This window comes from Haemorhous mexicanus, chromosome 4, assembly GCF_027477595.1.
Source record: "Haemorhous mexicanus isolate bHaeMex1 chromosome 4, bHaeMex1.pri, whole genome shotgun sequence".
Classification (NCBI taxonomy): domain Eukaryota; kingdom Metazoa; phylum Chordata; class Aves; order Passeriformes; family Fringillidae; genus Haemorhous; species Haemorhous mexicanus.
In genome coordinates, this window is record NC_082344.1 from 77991776 (window position 1) to 78000473 (window position 8698).

At 46.3% G+C, this 8698-nt stretch overlaps 1 long non-coding RNA gene across 1 annotated transcript; it reads left to right on the top strand.

Moving 5' to 3' along the window:
• Nucleotides 1-5972: 5972 nt before the first annotated feature.
• Nucleotides 5973-7769, top strand: LOC132326976 (uncharacterized). Its single transcript, XR_009486399.1, has 2 exons — nucleotides 5973-7141; nucleotides 7543-7769. It is a non-coding gene; the product is annotated as an uncharacterized LOC132326976 (long non-coding RNA).
• The last annotated feature ends 929 nt before the right edge of the window (nucleotides 7770-8698 follow it).

Consider the following 8698-nt stretch of genomic DNA (forward strand, 5'->3'; position numbering starts at 1 on the left):
CCCCCTTCACTTGCGGTTTTAAGGGTGTTGATTGAAGGAAAACCTGCCTTTTCCAGGCTGTTAGGGCTATCACAGGGGCGACAGGGAATCCCTGCGTTCTGTTTTAAGGGGAATTGGAAAAATATCGTGGTCGTATTGTGAGTTTGATTTGAAGGCAGCCACCCCATTTTCATCATCCTAAGGTTTAAATTGAGGGGGCAGCCCTGTTGTCCCTCCTTCTCGAGGGTTCGAATTGGGGTCCAAATCCCTCTTTGCCATCAGTTGAAGGCTTTCATTTGAGGAGAACCCCTTATTTTCTGTTATGACAGGGGATGAAACTGAAGGGGAGAACACACATTTATTCGCCCTTGTTGAAGCGAGGTGAGCCCCGCCCGCGGCGTCAGTTTCGGGGTACAATTGCGGGCACCTCCAGCTCTCGCAGCGTTCGCAGGCTTGCGATCGGGCCGCGCCGCAGCGTTCGAGGGCGCTTCTTCTGCCCGTGGCCCGGCCCCGAACGTTCCCGCTCGGGAGCCCTCCCGGCACCGCCCGGGCGCTCGCTGAGGCGGACGGGGAATTTGGCGCGGCGGGGCTGCCGCGGCAGCGCCGGTGCGAGCCGTGCCGGAGCCGAGCGGGGCTGTGCCGGGCCGGCGGGCGGGAGAGGCGGCCCGGGCCCTGCGCTGGCCCGGCCGGTGCCGGCCGCTCTGCCCGCTCCGGGCGCGGGGCTCGGGCGCCGCCGGGGCCCCCTGGGCCCGGTGCCGGCCCCGCCGGGCCGGGGGAGCGGGCGGGGGGCTCCGGGGCGGCGCCGCCCCTGCGCGCCGGAGGAGCCGCTGTCCTGCCGGCAGCCGCGCTCCGTCCGTGCCGGCAGCGCGGGCTTCGATTGCTGAAAGTTCTTGGACGTCGTGGTTTCGAGGCGGGTTTTGGGAATCGATTGCATCGGTTCGTTCTGTTTGCAGTTGCTGGATGCTAAGGGATAGGGTGTTTTTCCTGAATGCTGTGGATCTCGGTTCAGGTGGTGACGATAAAGGTTTGTTTTGAATGGAGTTTTGTTGTCGGATTTTTTTTTTTTTTTTTTTTTTTTTTTTTTTTGCCGGGGTGTGCGATGTTTTCTAAAGGTGTGCGATGGTTTTTATGGGTCGTAGCGTGAAGTAGAGGTTAGGCGTTTAATTCTGTTGTGGTGGCTTTTAGTAGCGTGAGTGTGTAGCGTTTGTTCTGGTGGGCTTGAGGTAGCGTCAGGTAGTTAATAGCAGCGGGGTTTTAAAGATATTGATAATTGCGTTTGTGTTTATCGTCTTACAGGGCTTTCATTTATTTGGTTTGTTCGATTGTAGCGTATGTTTTATTGTGACGGATCGTTTGGGAGATATTGTTTATGGTTCCGTTTCTTTTTAGGCTTTGTGTTCATTTCTAGGCGGCGTTTTATTTTGATAGATTGAGGCACTATGGGTTGATTCAGTTAGGATTTTTTTGTTGTTGTTGTAAATTTAAGTTTATTTAAATTTAAGTTTTCGGTTGGGTTTTTTTGGTGGTGCTTTTTTTTTTTTTTTTGGCCTTTGATATATTTGGTTGTTGTTTATCAGGGGTTTTTTTTTTTGGAACATGGGTATTTATAGGGTGGGTCTTTTTAAGTAGTTTTTTTATTTGGGTAGTTATTTTCTTATTTTGTAGTGGTTGAGATTTTTTTCTATTTCGTTAATTAGTTCGGTTTTTAAAGTTATTTTTACAGAGTATTGGTTATTCTTTGACTTAGTGTAGAGGTAGAAATTTTTTTTATTTTTTTCTTTTTTTTTTTTTTTTTTTTAGTAAAGTTCAGGGTCATTGGCACTGCTTGGAGTTTAGTAAGGTGGTTTGAATTTTTCCTCGTAGTTTTGGTGATTTGCTGTGTGCGTTTCTATTGGGTTTTCTTTTATATTCGTTGCATTTTTCTGATGTGATGAGAATTGTTACGGCAAAGAGCGTTGTGTGGCTTTTTGCTGGCCGTCGGTTGGCTGGTGGAGGTATCTGGATGCTTTTGGAGGATATTGGTGGGAATTTGATGCTGTTTGTTTTGTCCTATTATTTAGGAATTGGATTTTAAATGTAAAATTATAACTATAACGATAATGAAACAAAACAAATAGATGTATAAAAATGGGAATAAAACCCCTTAAAATTTAAATATAGACCGAATATATAAAAGTGAAACATGTAACATGAATCATTATATATTACAATAAGCTATTATAATTTTTAATACAGAGTATTACATATGTTTATAGATATCTAAAGATCTAGATTATAAATAGAAACAAAGCCCCAATCAAAATATAAATATAGAAATGGATGACAAATATATGCAGACATATATAACAATATAAGATAATTATAAATACAGAATAATAAAAATCGATACAATACATAATACAAGTAATACTGTATATATCTTATGATAATATATTATAGGAAATGTGTATTGGATATATATAAGTAGAGTACATCAATATGTTATCGTATACTATATAACAAATTATAAATATAAATATGAAAATTATAAATATAAAAATATTTTTAAATAGTAAAGCGGGTTTTTTTTTGTCAATAGGCAGAGTTTTGATTGTAAAAATTTTAGATACAAATAATATAAAGGTGGCAATCTAAGGATAGAAATAGATCATAAATACATACAGATATATATAAAATTTAAAAATATAAGAAAAAATTAGTTGTAGCAGTAGATATGATACATAATAGAAATAATAATTTAAATACTTTTTTAGAATTTTATATATCTTATATGTAATCACTATTATAATGCATCAAAAGAAACGAAAGAATCATATGTGAATATAATTTTAGGAAGTAGAAATAAAAATACTTCAATGGCGTTTAAAATAAGGGGGGGTTGTATTTATTTTGTTAGAGACAGGGTTTTTATTTTGAATAATAGAAGTATTATATAAATAGAAATCTAAAGAAAGAAATATACCATCGATATAGACAGATATGTATAAAAACGCAAAACATAAATAAACACAAACCATAGGAGTAGATGTAATATATTATACAAATTACCTAACGCATCAATGTCCGGTATAAAGATGCATGTGAATGTAAACATGAAACATTTAAATCTAAAATAGATTTAAATATGGTTTTAAAGAAAGGGCGCTTGTTTCGTTCCTGTTGGCTAAGAGGCAGGTTTTCGGCGTTTATTTCAGAGGATTTTCTGGGGGATGGCAGCCGGTTTTTTGCCCGCCTTCCCCGCCCGCAGCCGAGCGCGGTCCCGCCCCCCGGACGGGCAGCGGCCGGGACGCGTCCGTGCCGAGGCGCGCGCGCCATCGCGCCCTGGGGGGCGGCTCGGCCGGGACGCGCTTGACCTTCCCAAGATGGCGGCCAAAAGGGCGGGAAAAAGGAGCACCGCGGTCTGTATACCAGACTGCCTGCCCGCCGGCCCGGCGGGATTTTCCGTGAGGTATGCAGCGCCGGGCACACGGGCCCTGGGTCAGTGGCGCCGCTGGCGGGCGGGTGGCGGGCGGGCGCCGACAGGCAATGGCACGGACGCCTCTCTCTGCCGGGGACCCGCAGCCGCCGCCGTCCCGGGACTCGGGAGAGGCTCGGCCGGGAGCCGGGTGACCTTCCCAAGATGGCGGCACGAAGGGGGGGCGCAGTCGAGGCTCGCGGTCCGTTCGCTGCGCTGCCCGCACGGCGCCCCCGTGGCGGCGCCGGCCCGTCGGGGCTTTCCGCGGTGGTTCCGGTGCGGGGCTGGCGGGCTGTGGGCTCGGCAGCGCCGCGGGCGGGCGGGCGGGTTTTGGGGGGCCGCTGACGGGCACTGGCGTGGTGGCCTCTCTTCGCCGAGGTACTCAGGGTGCATCCTCTGCTGCTGGAGGGGGCTTTTGTACTGGGGAAGCTTATTTTATTTTTCCGAATGAAAATAAGCTGCCCGGTATGCCCGTGTAGGCGTCAGTAAAACGCGTGCTTTGGTAGGGAATTTAGTACTTAAAAGTAGGGGGTTTATTTGATTTAAGCGTGGATGAGTCTCCAATGACTCGATAGTCACACCAATGTCAATATTACAGCCTGGCAGGTGACCGCGTTGGAGAGAGGAGGGCAGCTGCCAGCAGGCAGCCCCCCGGGGAAAACAGGGGAGTTTCAGTGGTTTCTGGAGCCTGAGGAACAGGGAGATGCCCTGAGCTGAGCAGGAGTTAAGCGCAGTCATGCGGAGGCCTGGCTGTTGCGATTGAAGGTCGCTTGGTGAATATCGATAGTTTCTGTAGGTATTTTTGTATCTATAGAAAGATAAAAAGTAAAAGTAGACTATAGAGCATTGTGCAGGAGAAGAAGAACCCTTTATGTAAGATGTGACCTGAGGGGCATCATGCCAGGCTGTCCCTTCCAGACTGGGAAGGATTCAGTGTTTTGTATGGCACGATGGAGAGTTTTGAAAAGTAAGATTTCCTCTTCGGTGCAGGTCCGATGGGTGAGGCCTGGCAGCTTGTGCACTGCCACTGTGCTACCCTGCGTGCCTCTCCTTCCCTCCCTGCTCCGCAGGCACAGCACGGGATCAGCAGGGAGAGGCGGCTCTGTCGTGGAGGATCCAGGAGCTCGGCGTGCGTGTCTGAGCCTGCAGCTGCGAGCCGCAGCAGGACCCAAGGTCTGCACACGCCTGTGTACAGGTACTCTCAGAAATGTTGACTGTCCTGACTGAGCCCTCAGGAGCTGGCAGTGCCAGCCTGGAGAACAAGAGTAACTTCCAGCCTTTTCTTTTGTCTCCGTGTCCAGTGTTCAGTCTAATTCCTGCTGGGCCTTTGCCCATCATGGTGTGAAATGCTTCAGGGAATAAAGGGGGGGAAAAAAGCGGGGGGAAAAGAAAAAAAGATCAAACAGTGGTCTAAACCTCAGGAGGAAGAAGACATCTGTCAGGACACACTCTTAAGAGAAATGGGATAAAGAATACTTGTTTACTAAATCTTTCGTATCTGTAGCTAGTTCAAAGACAGTCAAAGCCAGTCCTTCCCGTGAGAAGGGCAAAAGAAGAACAGAGAAGCCCTCAGCCTAAGCCATTGGAAGCAGCAGCAGCAGCTTTGTGTACTCCGGTGTGGCAGGCATTCCTGGGTTGGCTTTTTTTCTTTTGCATCTAGCACCGGTAGAGGAAAGTTCTTTGCAAGGTGATCGTTCCAGCCTTGAATTGAAATGTGAGCAAAGAGGAGCTTCCTCAGTTGGATTTGGGTTTATTCATGGCACTTGTAAACAGAGTTAAGGTGAAGATAACACGGGCAGGGAGTGTGCCGTGGGTTACCACAAGCGATAAAGGATTTTGGGACGGTGACAAGGCAGTTTCCCCTTCAACGTATTGTTTTTTTTTTTTCTAGAAGAATGATGCGAGAACAGAAAAGTTGCAATGGCATTGCAGTTCCCTGCACAGAAAATAGCCAGGGAGGTGAAGCCCGGCCAAGTGGTGCCGTTCGACTGCGCCCCGACTGGGAGCATCAGGTGAGTGACGAGGACTGAGCCGCTCCCCCCCTTTAGCAAGCACACCGGCAGTGTCAAGCCGGATCACCCTTTTCCAGACCGCTGGCATGTGCTTGGGGACAATAACCTGTACTTTTCACAGCCAGGTCTTCTGAGCCACAGCACCTCCTGCTCTGCGGTGGCCACTGCTCACTGATCCCAGTGAAAACAAACTTGTGTACAGGCACTCTGCAAAACTCCCACCTTAGATGCCACTGAAGCGCAGCTTTGGCTTTCGGGCGTCTCCCCCGCAGGCCGTCCCGTGTGTCGTTTCCGCAGAGGATTCCTTGTTAGTTAATTACTTCGTTTTGTTTTTAATTTCCAAAGAATATCAGTTGACTTTTACAGCTTCTTCAGTGCTCCCCAAGCTTCATGCCACACCTAAATGCTCATCTTCGCTGCCTGAAGGTCCTTTCTGACCTGAACGATTCTATGACTTTGGTCCGTACTTCAGCTTAAGGGAAAAGCTGCACGTTGATTGGGTTTTGGAGAAAAAGATTTGAACGTCCAGCTGTGAATTGATCTTGTGTTTTGTCTTCCAGGTTCATTCCCATTGTGATCTGCAAATGGCAAATCAGGGTTGCTCTTCGTTAAAACCAAAAGCGCTCTCAGAATGTTGATGGAGGTGATGATTGCAGGGGCGATGCTTCTGGAGAATAGCTCCCCCATCTTCCCCAGGGCCTGGGCAGAGAGAGGTGGAGCTCGGAGTCCCCCCAGTCCTCCCGCGGGTGTCGGCGTCTGCAGCGCCATCGGGACGGGATCCACGGCGCAGCTCCCTCCTCCAGAGGCCGAAAGCTCAGCCTCCAGTTTCGTGCAGGGTGATCACCTTTCCAGGGCAATACAAGCACTTCCCAAGAGCAGCTGGTGAGGATGGCGCAGAAGCAAGGACAAGGGTGCAGTGAAAAGTTTGGTGCATCGATCCAGCTTCCGGACATGGTAGGGAAGACACACCGTTTGATAAAACACCAAACACGGTACTTTTCATTCTTTGTGTTTTTCTGTGCCCCCATTGTGATCACCCCTGGAAGTATTATTTTCGAAAAACATATCTAGGAGAGAAATCATAACCTGCTTTGCGTCCTTCTGCCTGGAAGGGTTGTGACACAGGGAAGTGAGGAAGGGGCTGGCCGGGGTCAGCCTCTGCTGAGCCTCAGCTCTGGCTGCTGCTCCTGCTTCCCGGGTACAGCCAAAAGCTGTCATGATCAAAAGAGCAGGCAGCCCTTCTGTCCTGAGTCACAGGGGCCATTTCTTCCTGAGTGACTCAAGATGGGAAATCATTCTTGGAGCTTCAAAAGAAAAAAAAAAAAAAAAACCTCACGCAATCATTTCTAAGTGTGTATATATACACATAGATTTCCTTCAATGAAGAAGAAAATCTTAGAAATATCATGTCACGTCTGGCTTCCTAGAGAACATCCTTATCTCTGGGCTTCTGAAATCAAATGTCTGTGCATTTATAGAGCATTTCCCCTCTTTTTATGTGCCTCCCACAGTGATCTTCTACCCTGCCCCACGGCAAGAAGAGTTTGGTGATTTTGCTGCTCTGCTCTCTCAAGGGTGTTGCAGGCTGCGTAGCAGGGAGTGAAGCCCTTGTCGCTGCTCATCAGACACTTTCCTACAGAATTCTCCCTGCAGTGATAAAATTAGACTGGTGTTAGTGAGCTGCCAAGTAGAGCAGGTAACATTGGACAAGAATGGTTTCTGAGCTGCTGTTCACTAGCACGTGTTTCCCCTTTCCAGCGCGGTGCCGCCGCCCAAGAAAGGATTTTTGTGGGTCAGCCAGATGTGCTCCTGCCTCCCACTGAGGCTCTGAGATGGAGCCGAGTTTGCATTCCAGTTTATTGCAACAGAGGGTCACGGGAAATTTCCTCAGCTATCTCAGGCACAGAGCCATGGAAGCAAGTAAGCCTGAGCTCCTGCGTGCTTGCTGTGAGCCTTGGGACGAGTGTGCATCATTGCAGGCTTGGAATTTATTGAAATGTGCTAAGGAAACCGGCTCTGGGGGGGGAGGGAGGGAGGGAGGGAGGGGAAATCCTCTCTTCACATGTGCCAATCCTTCTCTGAAACTCATCCCGGCAGGACAGCACGAAGACTGAACGTGTAAGAAGATGTGGGGTGCAATGGAGAACCTGGCAGGAGCATCCGACGCACACGTGCACGAGTTTTGCTTTTTGCTTGGATTGAAACTCAAAAGTTGTAAGGAATTTGGGAATGAGATGGGACGTTTCAGAAGAAGAGGAAGGAGGAGAAGAAGTTGTTGTTACAGTCCTGGCAAAATCCTTTGTTCTAGCTAATAAAAGAAGTTAGTTTAAAAAAAAAAAAAAAAAAAAAAAAAAAAAAAGTGTTTTTATTTTTCCTTGAATATTATATTCGTTGGTGGTGTATGGTGTGTTGCTTTATTTCTTGGTATTCTTAACTCTCTGTCATTGTTTTCTTTTTGAGTGAGGCTAACTTTATGGATGGGTTGGTTTGTATTTGAGTAGGATTAATTTCAGTAGGTTTCTTGAATAGACTTGGGATATTGTTGGGATTTTGGTTTTGTTTATTGGATGTATAAACAGAGAGATTTGGTAGGGCTAGCTCGGCTGCTGGAGTTTTGGGTGTTAATTTATTAGATGGCTTTTGTTAAAAGCCGTTTTAAAATTGTTGAAAGTTTTCTTAAAAAGGTCGTGGTTTAAAGGTGGTTTTTAAGAATTGATTGTATTGTTTTATGCTGTTTGTAGCTGGTGTACCAGAAGGGATATGGTGTACTTCTTGAGTGTTACGGTTTTAGCTTTCCCAAGTTCCGATTTATTTCTGGTGTGATGGGTTTTGTTTAGTTTTATCTTTGGGGACAGGGGCATTTTTATGGTGGGTTTTTATAGGCAACATTTTTTAAAATTTGGGTAGTGGTATTTTTAGTATTTTAATAGTTTAGATTTTTTATTTGTATGCTTTTAATTAGTTTTTTTTTAATTTTTAAGATAATTTTTATAGATTATTTGTTCTTATTTGTGAGTTAGCATAAAGGTGGAGCTTTGGGGGCTTTTTGTAGTAATGTTTAGGGTCAGTTGCACAGTTTTGAGTTCAGTGAGTCGGTTTGATTTATTTTTTCATGGGTTTTTGTTTTTATTAGCAGTTATTTCATTTTCAATGTGTGTTTGAGTTTTTTGGGTTTCTGAGCTACTGGTTTGGGAGGAAGTTTAGGATTGGAATGGATGGGGGGGTTTGGGCTAGTTATAGAGGGGTTTTAAAA